This window comes from Rhipicephalus microplus, chromosome 10 (genome assembly GCF_043290135.1).
Source record: "Rhipicephalus microplus isolate Deutch F79 chromosome 10, USDA_Rmic, whole genome shotgun sequence".
Lineage (NCBI taxonomy): Eukaryota > Metazoa > Arthropoda > Arachnida > Ixodida > Ixodidae > Rhipicephalus > Rhipicephalus microplus.
The window spans coordinates 95,962,252-95,981,952 of NC_134709.1; the positions used below are offsets into that span (position 1 = coordinate 95,962,252).

At 44.7% G+C, this 19,701-nt stretch overlaps 1 long non-coding RNA gene across 1 annotated transcript; it reads right to left on the reverse strand.

Annotated features, from left to right (window-relative positions):
• Positions 1-1,495: 1,495 nt before the first annotated feature.
• LOC142774817 (uncharacterized) lies at positions 1,496-18,733 on the reverse strand. Its single transcript, XR_012886569.1, has 4 exons — positions 18,490-18,733; positions 14,504-14,567; positions 11,694-11,853; positions 1,496-4,153 (listed from the first exon to the last, which is right to left on the reverse strand). It is a non-coding gene; the product is annotated as an uncharacterized LOC142774817 (long non-coding RNA).
• Between the last annotated feature and the right edge of the window lie 968 nt (positions 18,734-19,701).

Genomic DNA, 19,701 nt, shown 5'->3' on the forward strand with positions numbered 1-19,701 from the left:
TCCAATAAATATAATCTCGCCATTTTAGTTTTAAGGACACTACAGAACGATATTCCAGGGTCCATAATACCATCATTAATGCTAACAATTATAGACTTGGTGGAAACAATAATTTAATTTTACCCATCGTTCGCACAAATTACGGCAAGCAGTTGCTACATTTCTCAGCACTTGCTTTAGGGAATTCGCTACCGTCTACTCTAAAATCAATAAATGCTCCTAGGTTCTGATCTGAACTTTAACATATTCTGCTTGATTTGCTGGATTCTTGTTCCTCACTGCTTTAGTTGTTCGCATTTGGAAGTTTATGTCTATCTTCTCATCTTTCCTCATACTTCTGTGATTTCCCTTATTGGTCTTTATATTTTGTTTGTTAGTTTGAGCTTTACTATGTTGCATTTTGAAATGTCTTCCGCTCTGTTCTTACTCTCATCGACTACGGTACATTACTTGTTCGGTGCTTTTTGTTAAAGCTGTTTAAAGTTATTCCTTACTTGATTAGAGTTAGTATTTATCGTTATTCTTACTATTGGGCCCAGGAATTGCCAATTTACTTGTGTTATTGACTTTGTTATCATGTACAGGAGGTCCCAATTTAGTTCTTACTACGGGACCTCTTTCTCTATATACTAATCATGCATTCTCTCCTTTGTGTGACGTGAAAATTACAATGATTCTGATTCCCATGCTCACTGAAGCGCCATGCGTTGCAGCTCCCATAGACACTAGCACCAGAGTTTTCTCTAGTGTATATTTAAAAAACTCTATGGCTAGAAGGGCCACAGACATCGCTATATATTACAGCGTTGCTGGACAAAAAGGCACGTCGGTGTTCAGCGCCTTTCAAATTGATAAATACTGCTTATAAAATAACTAAGTGCTTCTAGGAACAACTACTGCAGGTGCAAACACTGTGATGGGTAAGCTTTCGGTCGCGCCGAAAAAAAATGGGGTCGAAAAAATTTGTTGTCAGTCCCTTCAAAAAACATCATGTAGTCAAAACTTCCGGATCCCTCGAAACACATATTCACTCTGTAGGCATTGTTTCTAGTATACCCAGTATAGTCTCAATTCGTTTCAATTCACGTTTGCCAATGCATGATTAATGTTACTTGTTGATTCTCCCAACGTATGTTTGACTTCAACACTTAACCTTAGAGTAACGTATAAAGTTAAAAGGGGACACTCCCATAGGCTCCTGCTCCTGATTTGGGGTCTCAGCACTCCAAGCAGTTGTCGGGAACCTTCGCAGCCTCAGAGAATAAAGACCACAGAAAAGGATGTCTCAAAGACCATTTTGTAGCGACAAGGAATGAATATTATACAGCCTCCGAGACCACTTCTACTGGTGTGCTGGTCTGTGGCCATACCTTAATTTTTTTTCACACGTTGTTTGCATGCATCAATTAGCTTCGTGTAAGCTGCAGCGCTAGAGCAGCAAGCACACGATGCCAGAGTGTGTCTATGCACACATTTTAATTAAAACATGAGAATCTTTAGAGGAGGGAAAACTTTTATGTTCAAATGATAATCTTGGTAAGCACATGCCAACTTTGTCAACGTTTGATAAACGCAGGCACAAAGAGAGGTTCATTGCACTGCGGGACGCTGAAATACAGCTGGGGTATCATGATTATAAATTGCACACAAGAAATAAACATATAGGCAACAATATAAAGAGAACAGGAGTAGAGTAAAACTTCAGTTTATGCACACAACCACATATAGAGTGCACAACGCAAAACGGCTATAGTTACTCCAACACTTGACTCCGGCATGCAAAAAAAGAAAATAATATTTGACTAAATTTTGTTTGCCACCATTTCACTAATTTCATACTTTGCATTTTACAACGCTCTGTCGCGAAAAACAGTCATGAGCAGTTGCCGCAGCAAAACGATGCAATTTTAGGTGTCCTGCAAGCAGTTAATGAGGCAGTAGTGTTTATTCAAGGTTACAACCTACCTTAAGCTAACAAACTTTTCTTAACTGTGAAAAATGAGGGCCCTTCTTCACGGAGAAGGCTGAAGGTATAGCGGTGCCGAGCACTTCCGTGAAACAGATTAGACCGGTTTCTGTAAGAAGGAGTCCTCTTACGGAATGCTAACGTTAGCACGGCCATCACAAAACACCCCGTCCCAGCTTTTTTAATAACAGACACCTTTCCGTGACTGAAACGGTCACCGCAGAGTACTTCATTCGGAAAAAGCACCTTTCCGTGGCTGTTTCACAGCTGTTTTCTTATGAAGGAATTTCCTACAAACGCATTACGTTACAGGTGAACGCAACCCTCCGCTCCAAGAACAGTGTATACGTAGGTCTTTATGATAGCGAGAAAGTAAAACGGACACTGTTGCTGACTAATTTGATGTCATTTCAAGTCAATATTATATTTTGTGGGATGTACTGACCAGTGGTGGATCTAGAGAGCGAGCAGTAGGGGCGATTGCCCCTTGAAGCCGTTGCCGGTACCCCCCCCCCCTCACTTTTCACTAGCGGAAATGCTGCGAGCCAGAATGTGTTGTTTTTATGCTGTGGTGGAGTTCTTACGAATTTATTAAGTAAATATCAAAACTCCTCCTTCTCCGTTTCTGTTCCATGCGAATCCCAGGGGAAGACCAGCAAGGGTGAAGCCCTTGCTGATCTTCCCCTCGGGCTGACAGACCACAATATTTACTCAGACTCGCATGCAGTGAAATAATGCACAGTGCTTGCAGAAGACACCACGTAAAAATAAAGGCCCGATATTTGCACCTGGAATATAGATAGACAATATTGCAGTGCATCCCGGATGAAAGTAAACTAAAAATTCTTTATAAGGCAATTTGATATATTATTATCGTTTGCATTGATAATATATTCACATGTATTTTACCACTCACCATATGTGGATTGAATACATGCGGTTTATATACATATTGCACTGTTCATGCGATATCGTAGGCTTATGGGAATACTCGAGCACGACAAATGTTCAAATGAATATTAATGCTTTTTAAATAATTTTGATTCCAATATAAATTATTGAAAGTTATGTGCTCAAAATTACGTGCAACACATAGGTGCAGGTAATCCCCTGCAAAAAGTAGTTTCACTGCTGTATAAAAGTGCTATGCCATGAAAACTTCTTTGCAGAAATAATTCGCACTGCTGCAAAGCCTTACTTTTATAGGTTAAATTGACATATTGCCCTCGAATCAATTTTTCGTTTTCAACTTTAAAAGATTGTTATGCTGGCTTATATGCTCCAAGTATAACAAATCTTAAAATCTAACATATTTTACTACTTATCACTTGCATTCTGCAGAAAGACAAATTATGCTAGCACTATTCAAAGTTAATTGCACTTTCTTTGAAACAAAAACAGAAAGAACGACATTTGCATGCGCCTTGTTTCACTTGAAAATAATATTGTGCAAGTTGATTGGATGACGATGAACATGGCCATTTTTTATAATATGTGAAATACACTATTCGAATTCGATTTAAAATTATTCCAGATAAATTACTATTCACTTTGAACTTAAAATTCATTACTCGCAGAAGCGTACTATCATGTGTGAATTTGTAAATAAAGTGTAACCAGGCTTGTTTTTCTGACCTGTATAGATGTTCAAGCTGGGACAATAAATATGCACATCTGTTTTTGTTTACCCAGTACTTAACTGTGTATTCGATTCGCTAACTTGTAATGTAATGCAACTGACTGCAAGCAATATTTAAAAAAAACATGGTCGTGCATGCTTTGCTTGAACTCTGTCTTGCGTTTCTTCAGCAGTTTAGTGGAAGCAACTGCTGGTACTGGTCAGTAAACATTGCGATTCTGCTAGCTGGTCAAATGTTGTAGCATGTCACTGTGAAAAGCACATCTTCCTGTGGCATGCATTGCCCCAGAAAACAGTGTCATTTCAAGTTTAGCACGTAGATTACAGTAAAGCAATAAAACGCCTCCTGTGGTAACATAGCCTGATATTTCTCAGCTGAGCTCATTGCATTCACTATGCTTCCTCCAAAGAGTGAGACAGTCCATAGCCTTGACAGGAAGTGTGCATACATACTACTATACTTGCAAAATGAACTCTGAACATCCAGCCATTCTGAACATATACAGGTGGAATTTATTTTGCCGATCGCACCATGCCTTATGGTTTACCTGAAAAGAAACGCAACAAACAGAAAATATTAGGACACGTCGACTAATGAAAGAAGGCCATCTTTGCCAAAACAAAATACTATTGCATCTACCTAGCAATAACAAATGAAACATATAAAGCGGCTCTAATGCATCCACAGTGCAATCAAACTCCTCGAAGAATAAAAGACATGTATACCTAAATTGTCTGGACGAGTCAACAAAATTATCACTCAAAACAAAAAAGCTGATTGACTTCTCAGTGGATGCCACAAAAGGGAGACACTGAAGGGTGACCACGTTAAGCATGATTACTAAACTGTCCTTTAGAGATCATAAATATGTAACTCCTAAAAGTACTTACAAAAAAACTTTACTTTCTGTTTTTCTGTAGCAATAAGTACAGTAAACCCTCGTAATAACGAAGTCAGCGGGACGGCGAAAAAATTCCATATAAGCAGTGATTCGATATACGCAACTGCCTGATAAAAGATAAGCAAGTACAGCCAAATTAGCTATGACAACTTCCCAGAAGTGGTATCACGTGAAACATATTATTCACACACATAAAAGTCATTCAGCTATCTTTGTCGGGTGCTTTGGCTGGGCGCAAGGATTGCCTGCTTGAGTTTGTTGAGGCAAACTATGAAGTCATGGTCACCGCTCGAGCCCTACACTCTATTTTGTAACAGACGGAGGCTCTTTTGCCTTTGTGCCATTGTTGGTATTTCACGGAGCTGTTAGTCTAGCGGCTCATCTTCCTCATCAGGGCCTCCAAGCAAGTTGTCTATTTCGGCCGGCTAGTCGACTGAGGCTTTGCTGCCTTTCCCAGTATAAGCAAAGTGTCACACCTGTCCCGTTTATTAGGGAGGCGATCGCCGGGCTAATTCCAAGAGCCGAACTATCGGCCCCCCGAACCGCACCACGAAAGCGTGGACAATTTAGAAGTGGTCCTTTTTGGCGCGCCAGCGGACGCCGGCTGTGGCTCAAAGAACAAGTCAGAGTCGAGAGTTGATAATCAAAACAAATATTATATTCTCAAAAATGGCAGATTGAAAACAATACACAAGAATGCACACTCCACAATAGTTACATACAATACGTCACCAATCAGACAACGTACTACACAGTACAATCAGCCACACTCAAAACAACGGACACAGACAACAATACGCTCTACAATGCAGTCGCATGCATTGAACAACCAAGACACTTAAGGACTAAAGCGATAGAAAACCTATTCAGTCCAAAGTCCTTGGATCAAAGGTCTGAATGATACTCTTCCGAGAATCACTCACTCAAAGTCCAGCGTTGTTGTCGTTCCGTAGCTCTCGAAGTTTCTCTTCCAGGAAACCTCGCGTCCTCAAATGGCCACTCTCCGAACTTCAAGCTTCTTCGCCGGAAATCCGTCGGCTTCCCACACGCAGCTGTTGCCCGCGTCTTCGCTCGATAGCGGTAAACCCACGCTCTTGCCTGTAGCTCGAGCCTTCACCCACAGGTGGAACTCCTCTTCATCTCCTGCTCTGTCACTACGGACAGCACCTTCGCCGACTCCCCGGCGGAATCCCTACGCGCTCCGGCGCTAACTTTCCGTCTTCTCCTGATTTCTCGTCTCGGCCGCTCGATTAAATACCTTGCGCGCGACATTCCAGACGCTTCTCGTCATTTCGTCGGCGCGATACGCAGCGAAAGCTGGGGAGAGGTGCGAGACGGCTCGACTGCCCTCTCCGGAGGATGATTCACTCGGTCTGACCCCACCTCCTTCGTTCTAGAAAAATCGCGGCCTTGCTGGGCCGCCGATGTGGGGTGAGGAGGATCGTCTGCGAAGCCGTGCTTCTGCGGGGAGAGCGCGCGCCCGGGAGCCCTGGATGTTTGCTTTCTTTTTTTTTTCTTTTTACCTCGCGGCGTTTCTGCCGCCCGTTGTCGCAAGGATTTGGCGGCGCGCTCTTTTTTTAGCGCTCGTTCTGTGACACTGCCCCCCACTTTAAGAATATTATCTTATAATATTCAAAACCACACAAACGAGCGCGAACAGTCACCACACATTCTCACAGACTGTAACACAATCCGTCGCTCATGACACTTCACATTCACAATATATCACTCAATACAATCGTACATTGTAGTTCAATTCCACAACACATGAAATATAGCCACAGGTATATGCCTACAACACTTCATCACACATTCTAAACAATACAAACGTACAAAGTTCTCTCATTACAACAATTATACAACACTATACATCACATCACGGCACAACACTTCGACACTTGTGACACAGGATAACAAGAACATTAACACAACATATGTCACTCAGCACTGCCAAACCCATTCTTCTTTGACCTCAGCACTTATCCTGAGTACTTCGAGCAGCGCTTGCGCCCCTTTTTGCGGTGCTCGCTCGATCTCTTCTTGTGTTTCCACGTTCCTTTTCGCCGAGCCCTTTCCAACGACGATATCTGAGGCGTCGTCTCAGCCATCGTTGTCTCTTCCGACACCGTTAACGCGTCATTACATTCGACGGGTCGTGTCTGTTTATTTACCCGCTTGATCATGCCTCTACTTTTTGCCCGGCTGGCCAACTCCGTCTCCTTTACACTGTCGGTCGGTTGAGGTCGTGCCGACGTAAGTCCGGTTGCTCGGCCCGTGAACTTATTCGACACGATCGTCTTCTCCTTAGCTGTCTCTTGCGCCGCGGCTTCGCCTCGGGCTCTAGTGAGATCCGTCATGGGGTGCTCCTCCACTGTATCTCGCGGCCGCTGTGTTGGCGAGGGCTCTATCTTCGGGTCTTCTCCCAAACATCCTGGATCACTTGGCCCTCGCGCCTCGTCGATGTTTCCGATGACAAGGTCATACAGGGGGGTCGTCATGCATAAAGCAGTAACCTTCCCGCTGAAGTACGGGGTTTCCACCTCAATTTCTGCTTCGGGAAGTATCCGAACCGTACGGTCAATTAGGCAAACCGGTTTCGTTCTGCCTGTCAACTCTCTTTCCCTTACCAAATTTCTCCTCACGATAACAGTGGAGCTGCCGGTATCTCTTAACACCGTAATCTTCTTGTCGGCAACTTTTCCAGGCAGCGTTGGCATTCCTTTCGTAACACCGGTTGGCTGTTTTGACAATACAGCACCCACAATAGGAATTTTCTCCCCATTCTTCAACTCTACGAATCCATCAGTGACGGCATTATTATCAGATTTCGGTGCTGCTTGCACACAGGATACCTGGTGAGTTTGACTCACTCCGTTCCGACATGCATCTGCTTTGTGCCCAGTCTGACCACACTTAAAACATTTTACTGCCGTAGGGCTCGTAAAGATCGTTCGACAGTTTTTCGCGCGATGACCCACTCGGTTGCACAGAAAACATCGCGGAATGTTCTCTGGTGCACGCTTCTTTTCTTCGGGAGCCAATTTCTTCGAATCATCGGGACAATCCTTCTTGACTTTGGCCAAATTAGTGCCACCTTGCGCTTCCAAGAATTGATCAGCTAATTCAAGCATGTCTTCAAGTGACTTAGTTCTCCTCTCTTTCAAGTACAGTGACAGGCTTGGGTGGCAACTAGTAAGAAATTGTTCTCTAATTAGCAGCTCTCTAAGTTCATCGTACTCCTGCGCTGTCCCTGAAAGTTCAATCCATCTGTCGAAATAATGGCAAAGTCGGGCGGCATACTGCATAGCCGTCTCACCATCAGCTGGCTTTCCTGTCCGAAATCTGTCCCGGAATCCTTCCACAGTAAATCTAAATCGCTTCAGCAAAGCAGCTTTCACCTTGGCATAGTTGGCTGCATCGGTCGGCGTCAGCCTACCGTACACACTGAGCGCTTCACCACTCAAGCAAGTACTCAAAGCAGTTGCCCATTGATGTTCCGGCCAATTCTGGCTCTTCGCAATCGTCTCGAATCGGTGAAGGTACGCATCAAGGTCGTCCTTCCTTTCATCAAACGCTACGAGCAGCTTGCTTGGGTTCAAGCGGAAGCCGTGATCTTCCCGTTCGCTGCTTTCAACTCTAGCTTGGACCGGAGTTTCACTTCGCTGTTGCAAACGGAGCCGCTCGAGTTCCATCTCGTGCTGCCGCTGCCGCTCCCTTTCCTCTCTTTCTTCTCTCGCCCTTTAGGCGGCCAACTTTTCTCTCTCCAGCTCCAACTTCAATTGCTGCTCTCTTTCTTCCTTCAGCTGTCGCTCTTTTGCCTCTCTTTCTTCTTTCAGCTGTCGCTCCTTTGCTTCTCTTTCTTCTCTCGCCCTTTCAGCTGCCAACTTTTCTCTCTCCAATTCCAACTTCAATTGTTGCTCTCTTTCTTCCTTCGCTCTCTCGGCTGCCAACCTCTCTCGTTCCAACTCAGCTGCTTTTTCTTCCTTGGCCCTCTCCGCTGCCAACCTCTCTCTCCCCACCGCCTCTTTCTCCTTCCGGCTTACCCACTTCCGTAGTTCGGCGCCAGAAAGACCCATCTTCTCACCAAGAGCTACTAACTTTTCGAGATCCATTGTGTCTCGCAAATAAAGTCTTGCCGCGTGCAAAAAGTATCTGCCTAAATCAGTCTATCGAAACACTCTCCTGCACTCGTTAACGAGAACACTGAACAACACACAAAATCGTTCCGATAGCACTATCAACAACTCGAGGCTCTTTCTCACTACTTTGGACACACTGTGCACCAAAAGGTCCTGTCGCGGACGCCAGATTAATTGTCACACCTGTCCCGTTTATTAGGGAGGCGATCGCCGGGCTAATTCCAAGAGCCGAACTATCGGCCCCCCGAACCGCACCACGAAAGCGTGGACAATTTAGAAGTGGTCCTTTTTGGCGCGCCAGCGGACGCCGGCTGTGGCCCAAAGAACAAGTCAGAGTCGAGAGTTGATAATCAAAACAAATATTATATTCTCAAAAATGGCAGATCGAAAACAATACACAAGAATGCACACTCCACAATAGTTACATACAATACGTCACCAATCAGACAACGTACTACACAGTACAATCAGCCACACTCAAAACAACGGACACAGACAACAATACGCTCTACAATGCAGTCGCATGCATTGAACAACCAAGACACTTAAGGACTAAAACGATAGAAAACCTATTCAGTCCAAAGTCCTTGGATCAAAGGTCTGAATGATACTCTTCCGAGAATCACTCACTCAAAGTCCAGCGTTGTTGTCGTTCCGTAGCTCTCGAAGTTTCTCTTCCAGGAAACCTCGTGTCCTCAAATGGCCACTCTCCAAGCTTCAAGCTTCTTCGCCGGAAATCCGTCGGCTTCCCACACGCAGCTGTTGCCCGCGTCTTCGCTCGATAGCGGTAAACCCCCGCTCTTGCCTGTAGCTCGAGCCTTCACCCACAGGTGGAACTCCTCTTCATCTCCTGCTCTGTCACTACGGACAGCACCTTCGCCGACTCCCCGGCGGAATCCCTACGCGCGCCGGCGCTAACTTTCCGTCTTCTCCTGATTTCTCGTCTCGGCCGCTCGATTAAATACCTTGCGCGCGACATTCCAGACGCTTCTCGTCATTTCGTCGGCGCGATACGCAGCGAAAGCTGGGGAGAGGTGCGAGACGGTTCGACTGCCCTCTCCGGAGGATGATTCACTTGGTCTGACCCCACCTCCTTCGTTCTAGAAAAATCGCGGCCTTGCTGGGCCGCCGATGTGGGGTGAGGAGGTTCGTCTGCGAAGCCGTGCTTCTGCGGGGAGAGCGCGCGCCCGGGAGCCCTGGATGTTTGCTTTCTTTTTTTTTCTTTTTACCTCGCGGCGTTTCTGCCGCCCGTTGTCGCAAGGATTTGGCGGCGCGCTCTTTTTTTAGCGCTCGTTCTGTGACACAAAGAAAGTTTGTCCTCCCCTATCTTGTTAGCACCCAATAGCACTGTAATGCGTTCTTTGATTTGTTTACATCATGATAAAGTTTCGCCCTGTGTAGAGTGCATGCGCTTTTGAAATAGTTTGTAAAAGAATGCGGACTCGTCCAAGTTGTAAATGTCTCTTTCTGCGTACTGCTGAAGTAGGGCGCTCAGCCGACGCTTGCGTCATCTATCCACGACATCGTGCTCCACGGCTGCACCTTCACTAATGATCAATTTTAAGACACATCGTGCTGTCTTTTGAAATGTTCAAGCTAGCCCTTGCTGCACTTTAAATCTTGCTTGCCCATTCAGGTGTCTAGGGCTTTGGATTCTGCAGTCTATACAGACCCATTTACAGAAAGGTTTGTACTTCTAATGCTTTTCAACTATTCGAGAAGCACTCTTTCCACTTCAGAATACATAAAATCATGGTTGCGCTTTCATTTCCTGAGAAATTAGAATAGTTGATATTGCTGCGGTGGTATTTCGAATTGTCTTGCGATTTCAGACCTTTGCAGGCCTTTTTTCTTTCACCTGACGTATCAGTTGAACTTTCTGCTCCAATGTCAGACACTTCCGAAACGGATACCGGCGGTGCCAGTTTCACTCGACCTAATTGCTCAATGTGTTTGCTCAAAAACAGGCAGCTTGATTCAGCCAAACTTTGTCTTACTATACAATCAATGTTTCGAACATTTTAGAGCATAACGCCTGCCAGTTGGTGCTGTTAAGCTATACAAACCCCAGCTTCTGAGGATTCAGAAAATCCAGGCTCAAGAATGAATCTGCGGCTGAGGAGGCTCCATTTTTTTATAATAGAGACACGATTTAACTTTTCACAAAACAATTCGGAAAATTATTTCAGTACACACTAGACATGCAAGGTGTCAGGAGCTTTTCCCACTCTGTGTCTCAGTACTAAACTACGTGAAATGTAATGTAACTATGTGAAACGAACTAAATTATTTAAATGTTGAAATGTGATCAACAGCACTTCTTCAAGTGGCAACTAACCAAAATTTGTATATAATATCCATAAAAATTTCTTTGGCCTTAGTGTCTGTTGCATTTATTTCATTCCGTCTTACAAAAAAATGAGCTCCTCAAAAAAATTCCCCTTCATTTGTTGTTTTCTATAAATTACTTGAAGCAGCACAAAAAAAAAAACAAGAATGCGGGCAATAAAGCAACACACCCAACAGGACTAGTGCTAAACTGACAACTGAATCGTTACTGAAAATTGATCCCTTATGTCTACGTCAGAACAACCCCTTATCACAAAAAATTTCCTACATTATTCAAAGATGGAAGGCATAGGTGTTGTTGTACTATCGGGTGATTTGGAACAAAACATCTATTATAATCTTGCGGTACTGACAGATTTATCTTCAGATTTAGCAAGATATTGGGCTTCAAAGATTCCTTATCAGTTTTCCCAATTTCAAGGGTCACATGTCCCAAATTCTCAATATGTTTGCGAGAGACACTTTAGGGTAGAGCTGCAGAAATTTGAACCACTTGAGGTCCTTTTTAGTCGGCCCCTAAATCCAAGCAAATGAGCCTTCAGCATAATCGCCTTCATTTAAAATACAGCTTCCATGGCTGGGATTGAATCTCACGACCTGTAGGTCAGCAGTATAGCCCCATAACCACTAGACCACTGTGGTGGATCAGGACACAGAGACTGATTGCATCATCAGTCACCTATGAAGAAATCACTCACCTATGAAGAAATTCCAGTGTTGTCCAGACAGGGTGTGCATAAGCTATGTTGAAAATTTAGTACCTATTAAGTAAAAGACAGGTAGCCTCTGAAAAGTTCACAGCCTCGATGAAAAGAAGCTGCTGGCAGGCCACAAAGCATTCCTTCTTTAAAGTGTTTCCTGTGAAAAGATAGCAAACAAGCCAACGGATTGAAATCACTTCATTATTATTATAATCAATGCAGCCTGAAACGTATAGCTGCTTTATCAAAAAGGTTCCCACTACATTTACTGAATCCAAAGCACCTGATCACAACATATGATTGGGTTTCAAGCCAAGTGCAATTTTGTCATATGGCTGAATAGAACTTGTGTCACTGCAGATGGCTTACAGTTCCCAACAGAGAACTGAATGTTTGCACAATATACTAACATGATAGAGGCCCCTGACAATAAAACAAGGTGATATTGAGTACAGTTAACTCTCAGTAAACATAAATTAAAACACTTCACTAAAAGGTCTTCCCACTTAACCATATTGATGCCTATTTAACTTCCAAAAATTGTACAAAAATCATTAATATTTTACGATATACATCAATATGTCTATGCAATTCTGATTTTAAAATTATTATCACGCTGATTTCTGGAATTCGCACAAAAATTTAAGAAAAGAAAAACTGCTGTTGAGGGCGGCTTTCACTCAATGAATGACCTGGTAACGGGTCACAACATACTGAAACTAAGCATTTTCCTTATGCAATACATGATAACACACTGAAAAGTGCTAAGATGTTTATCGCGCAAGTGGTCGGTTATCAGCGTTCACGCAATGCCACACATGTAAACTGCTCACTACATCATCGTCACTGCTGCTCTTGTCGTCATCAGAAGCACTATGCCGGGCAAATGCAACGCCCGAGTCACTGTCGGCAACAAGTGTCATGTTGCCACTAATGCTGCCACTGGTATTCTTCTTGCAAAACAGCACTATGAAATGACTGTTGCCGAGATGAAAACACGCACGAAAGGCACTAAACGTGGTTTTTGATAGACAACAACTGCTGTCTAGAGCTGAAAACTGCAAGAAAAGTAATTGACATCTGTGACGTGTCTTCGGCAGCGGTACAAAATCGCGTGATGAGTACAGTTCGGGGTCGGTGACTTAAAGGGGCCCTGAAACACTTTTTGAACATGGTCTCAAAATGCTGCTGATTCTTGACAACACGCGAGCTAAGTAATATAGCTTGGCACATGGCATGCAATTCGCAATAAATTATCAAATTTAGCTAAACATTGCTTTCTCTTCTCAGCAAATGATGGAGCAAGCTCAGAAAGCACTCGTAGAAGGCCTTCTACCAGACGATGGGTGATTTGAACATGGCGCGCTCGGTCAATACAGGGATTGCCGCGGGAGGCTGTGACTTGTCCACGTGTGCACACACGATCCCACTGAAAAAGCTGCGGTTAAAAAAAAAGTTCTTAATATCACGAGGCGTGAGTGGCGTATTTTTATTGACCACGCCAATCCCCCACCCCCACCTCCCTGCTTAGCTTCTAGCGCTTTTGTCGGGACGAGAGAGAGAGAATGCAATTTCAAAGTGCATCAAATTTTTGTTAATCCACTCGCACAAGAAGGACTCTTGAAGTTTTCGCGGCATTGAATTCATGAAACCATAAAATCTTTTCATGAATCCATATCATGGTTACTTTGAAAAAGTGTTTCAAGGCCCCTTTAGGTGTGACTTAAAAAAGGACCAATTATACTGATTACATCAACTGATTGGTGAGGGTTTCTGCCTCTTAAATTCCAAAAATGCTACTAAGCAGAATACAGACTCCCTCCCTCAGCAGCAATGAAACTGATTCTAATAAGTCAGAGCTGTAACTGTGCGACAACCACGTTTGAAAAGATGAAGAAGGGCTAATACAATATGCAGCACATTCCCTTGCATTGCGGCAGCTAAGCCTGCAACACTATACTTGTTGGAAAACAGTGATCAAGTCTTCCTGCAGTAATAGCAGAAGCTGTTTTCTTGTGAGCGCAGCAAGCTGCACAAGAGATTCAAAAATCTCTTTCATTACTCACTGATGAACACTGTACAGTGCTTAGAGAGCTGATTTAGGTAGGTTCTTGCATGACTTTAGAGCTTTATGTGAAAAGCACCTCTACTTTTTGATAACTTGCAATGAAAGGCTCTACAGTGACAGACGCACACCACAGATTTTTAGTTTAGATGGCTGTCATTTGCATAGCTGCATAGAAACAACTTTTGGCAGAGATAGTGTCAAAAGTCACATCTTTAATTAAGCAGTCAATTGGACATGTGGTTTGCTGCAGATGGGTGCTACACAGTAGTTAAGTGCACACAAATTGCTCCACCTTCTCCTCATGATGACAACTTGCAGCAGACAATGCGCTACGTAGTCATTTCAACCAATCTTCTCACTTAGGCTAGCCAAGGTGATGTAATGAATGTGCAGGCTGCTTGTGGTTATCACTTACAGGGTTTTCCACCACCAGAGCACATTAAAAGCTGTACTCACAAGTTAACAAAGATAAAAACAAAGAGTACCTGTTCAATACACAAGACAAAAACATTCCTTAAGCACAGCCAGCAGAAACCCTAACCAAAGGAAAGAAACTCTTGTACATGGTCAGAAAAAGGAGCACATTATAATCTTTTCTGACATCACAATCATTCCTGCCCTCCTTACTATAAAGGTAGCAGATGTGGTGATAACATGTGAGGCAAATTCAATGCAAGTTAGGCTACATAATCATTCAGACATATATAGCAATGCAACGAAAGCTCATATTTGAACATACCAAGTGCAATGATAGTAGGGGTGTGTGGCAGTTCAGAGAGTTTTTCTGCGATGCTGATTCCTTCCTGGAAAATAACGAGGAATACACTTGACTAATGTTAGGAGCACGTTTCTTCAAAAACGCATCTCAACATTTTGGACATTCCACTTGAGCAGATATAAAGGCGAAGCTGCTTATGCCCGTCTTATATATTTGATCTTGCTGTGAAACTACCGGCATTATGAACAGGTAAATTTACCACAAAATCAGCGCAAATCCCACTACTCGCTGCTACGTCTCATGTCATATAAGCGAGGTGTAGTCGTGCGCTGATGTACCTGTGGGCTCATAGCCCCCCCCCTTTCGAATGAGCCAACAGTACAAAAAGGTCAAATCCACCCCTCAGCGCGCTGCGATTTATTGGTTATGACGAACCAGTCATCGCGTTAGGGACGGTCGGCTAAGTTGAGTGGAGTTTTCAAACTAGAGGCATCTTAATTATTTCATTTGTTTGTCATTTCACTGAGTGCAGAAGTGCAACCTATCATGACTGGAGACTGGCAGTGTAACCATCGGCTGAGCTCTCTCAAGCGGTGCTCGTTGACGAAAGCGTTGTGTGCGTCCCACAAGAGCGCGGGAACGCTCCCACGTGCACTGCAAAGAACGCGTACCGGAGTCCCAGTGACACGCAGTCCGGGTCGCCCACGAACACTGGGACAGGCAGTAGGCGTTTCAAGAGAAGCGCGCGCACGGACAGAGAGGGATAAAAAGCGCGTCGCATGTTTTATATGCAAGGAAGCTGCCGCGTAGAGTTCACCGCATCAAACGCTTGACAGTCGCAGCGGCACCATCAGAGTCACGAGTTGAACTCGGGCCTTCTCAGAATCAACGACTTTGTATCCGAGTTCACTCATCCATCAGTTCGATTGACAGAAGCCCGCGGCGAGTATTGAATCCCCCCACCACTTTTGCTTTTCCCAAAGAGCAGTGCTCACGCCGCAACGCCAGCGAGCGCATGGTTTATCTCTTAGATTTACTGCACAGACTATGCACACACGCACGCAGAAGTTAAGGAAGCCACGCAGCTACTATAAGGGTGGTATAGAATAGCGCACCGCGAGCCCTTGCGATGCGGTAGCTGTCACTGCACATGCGTTGTAACGCGAGCCGCCGTTCGCGGCCCGCCTGCAGAAAATCCGAAATAGCACGCGGCGACCGTGGCCCGTGAGGCCCGCGAATTGCTGTGTGTAGCTTCCGTGCATTTGGGTTTGCGGTCGGGGTAAAAGTTTCCTCAGGAAGAGCAAACGCTATTCTGAAACTCATATGGCGCCCGCAACTAAAGCAATGCCCGCAGCACCCGCAAACGTTATTTTAAACCTCCTTATGATCTCATTCCCCATTGAACCGCGCTCACAAAATATCCAATCACAGCCGCGTTGCCGACAAGATGGAAGCACTTCTGGTGACCACTTGTCCTTACATTTATCCGTAATACTTGATGGAACCGAAAGAATCAGCACGAGAGCGTTGCGTGAGCAGCCTTGCTGCCTTCGAGAGTGAAAATTTCCATGCTGCAGGTGGAGCGAAAGAACCTGTGCGAAAGAGGACATACGTCCACAAACACGCCTGTGGGAGGCGCGTGTTGAGTTGGCAAAAATACAGCCCAACAATGACGCTAACGTCGCTGCACTGCTAAAATTCTGAGTGAGTATTGACGCTGACGTGCTCGCACGCGGTGTTTCTTTGATAACCACCGCAAATGCCCCACACGTGTTTCTAACGCCACGCGCATTCGTGAAGCCATTTCTAGCAACACGGCTATCCACACTGTCATCGTGCCACAGCTACCGCAAGCGAGCAAACTCGGCTGCCCGAGAAGCTCGGGCCATGCTGCACCCCAGGCCAGGAAAATCGGCGCACGCGTTCTGGGACGCGAAGCAGATCCTTGGTGATCCTTTCCGTTCCCCGATTGACTAATCTCGACGAGTTTCAGCAGCTCAGTATATTCAATAAAGAAAAGAGGGGGGACACGCAGGCAGGTGAGCATTAACATCATTTTATGCACCAGTATTCGCCTGTGATCAGATGTGATTCCGCAACCGAAGGGAATTAAAGGGTAAGGAAGGATTGTCTATCTTGTTGAGAAACGGGATGGACAAGTTTAAGGGCAAACCAATATCATCGTCGACACAACACTAACCATCGCGCGACCGCACATTGCAATACGTGGATGCTTTAGCTGAAACTTACTGATAAAGAAAACAAAGGCGATGCTAGGTAAAGCAAAAAAGAAAATACATTTTATCCCCGAAAGGTGCCAGCACTTACTCGCCCTGCATGGACGAATACGGAGTCTTTCAATAAGAAATACAGTGCTGTAAACAAGTAGCAACGACCACTTGCTATTAGCCTATTGGTCCTCTAAGTATTGAACCTTTTCTGAACGTCTCAGAGTGGTTCCATGGTGCACACCACAATAGCAGCCGCAAGTGCAGACGAGGAGCTACACACACACACACACACACACACACACACACACACACACACACACACACACACACACACACACACACACACACACACACACACACACACACACACACACACACACACACGCACACACGCACACACGCACACACACACACACACACACACACACACACACACACACACAAAACAGCTCATTACAGTCGCAGAACATTTTAGTACACGGCAGTGGTCGGATCAGAATGGGTGTCAGGTCGGAGATGACGCCACCCACTACGTAATATTACACCTTTAATTATCTACCTGAAAGCATCGCACACAGAAACTCGAGGAAATATGACACATTACTTAGGAGACGAAAAAAAAACACATGGCGTTTTACACCAGAAATTTTCACAACGGGGTTGCGTGAAACCCATTATTGATACAAACAAACAAGCAAACAAACGTAAACAAACACTACCTACCGTAACAACTGCTCCTTTTTATTTTTGGTATGCATCACCGAATGACAATTTTTTATTGCAGCGGAGTTGACTTGTGTTGCCCTTTCTTCACAAAATGGGTAAAAAAAAATCTGTTGTGGTTTTCTACGGCATATGCACGCAGAAATATTTTTTCAATGCTCACACATTTCAAGGCCAAATGTAGCTAGAAACAGGTAGAATTTGGCATCACACCACTCAACACATTGGCAAGCTGCTAAGATCGAATTGGCAACCTGAATTATTTTATACCAGAGAGAAAGAAAAGGCACCTATTTGACGCAGCATGTTGTGTTCATGACCTTTCAATCACTGCAAGGGGTCCTGATCACTTCCACCGGTTCACCAGGGCTCCAGTAAATATTCCGTGACTACGTGCACTGCCAGCGAAGCATACACGTGTAACACGCGAAAATATAGGTCGAGGCATTTAGGCACATGTAACAACGGACAGCATAATAGGCGTGCGCACGAGGGGCTCAAAGTAAGTCCCACACATAGACGTATAATGGGGAAGGGGGGGGGCACTGCGACAAACCTCCCTCCTTCCCCGAAGGAGAAGCCTGCGCACACCAATAGATATAGCAACACGTACTTTTCCCTCAAGAAACACGTGTTTACGTCACTCAACGCATAGCGCCAGCTTGAACTTATAAACCCTGACCATTCTCAGCACAACACACAAATACACAACGATGAGCCCACGCGACACGTTCAGCTCAAACGTTAACAACCACTAACATGAAACGTTAAGCGCTCAACGGGTGACAATGTACGGTCTCGAATGGTTGTTGCCCAAAAGATGAACCTCCTAGTGGCACTCTGTTCAGAGCTGTAAACTGTTTGGCAACAGGAACCCTATTTCACGCCATTGTACCACGGGCGTTATGCTTTTAATAAAGATTATACGCTTTGCTGATCCATTGCTAACTGATCGGGAGTGCTGCGCCTTGAGCCTTACTTAGATCGCATATACGTTTTGCGTGCCTGTTTTGTGGAATATCAATAGCAAAAGCCAAAGTGAAGCACACGTACCTGCGGTAAAATTGCCAGCGAGTCCTGTCCTGAAGATCGTCAAACGTCGTCGCAGTCTCTTGCTTGAACAATATGTCGACGAAAATTAACACTCGAACGGATCGGCCCGTGCGCCGAGGGGAGTCCGCACACGACCGAGACGAAAGGCGGGAAATGTCGATCACGTGACTTTAACTCCGCCACGACGCCCGCGCCAAACCTCCCGGATCCAGCGCCAATCCAGCGCCGGCGCCCAGTTGTTGAAGCGCTTGAAGTGGCTGTGCGCTGCCGCAAACGCGCGTTTTGCGCAAGCGGGGGATATAGTTCGGGGCAGAGCGTGTACTACCGCGCGGTGACGGCGTTATCTCTGCGACAACCTTTGTATCTTGACAACGTCATGCCGTAAGCTTGGTAGGCGTCATTATTACGTCGCGCTGTACGGCAACCGCTCCCTTCGTCAACAACTGCTTTAGGTACTCCTTTTTTCGCAGGGTCTCGAATGCATGGAATCAACTGTCCAACAATGTGGTGTTGCAGCCATCTCCGAGTTTATTCATCTCCCATATTGGGCAACTAGCTTATTTTACTTTTCGTTGTGTTGAAAAATGTATTTGAGGTGTTGCTTCAATTTTATATATATTTGCATAGATTTGGTACCACACGTAGCTCGTTTTTTATTGTTTTGTTCGCCCTATTATTTGTATCAAATATTTGTATTCTATCCTAAGAAAAATTCCTTAATAGGGTTGCAGTGTTTTAAAATAAATAAATAAGTAAATAATCATCACTCGAGCTTACTCAACACTTCCAGGAACAAGTGGGACGAAAAAAGAGTGCACATCTCACAATTTTCGAAACAGTGTTTAATTGCAATTACGTGTTTTGAAATACTAAAGACCGGCAAACGTCAGTGCAGTACGTGCTTCCAATTTTGCTACTTGCGGTACGCGAGACCGTGAGGCGCGAATTCCCGCGACAGAACTGCAGGTAACAGAATGCCAGGCGTTTGCGTTGTTTATCACACTGAACTTATTTTATTGTCACAGGTCTTTGAGATCGATTTCGCATAGCAATGCGTGCATCTGTCGCCAACACACTGCAGATCGTTTCTCATTCTTCATATACGCATCCAACTGTTTACCTTTTACTATTTATTTATTTTTGTTTATTCCATTATTTTTGCTGTACAAGATCGGTAAGTCGAACTGCCTTTTTTTAAAGCGTAGTGACGTT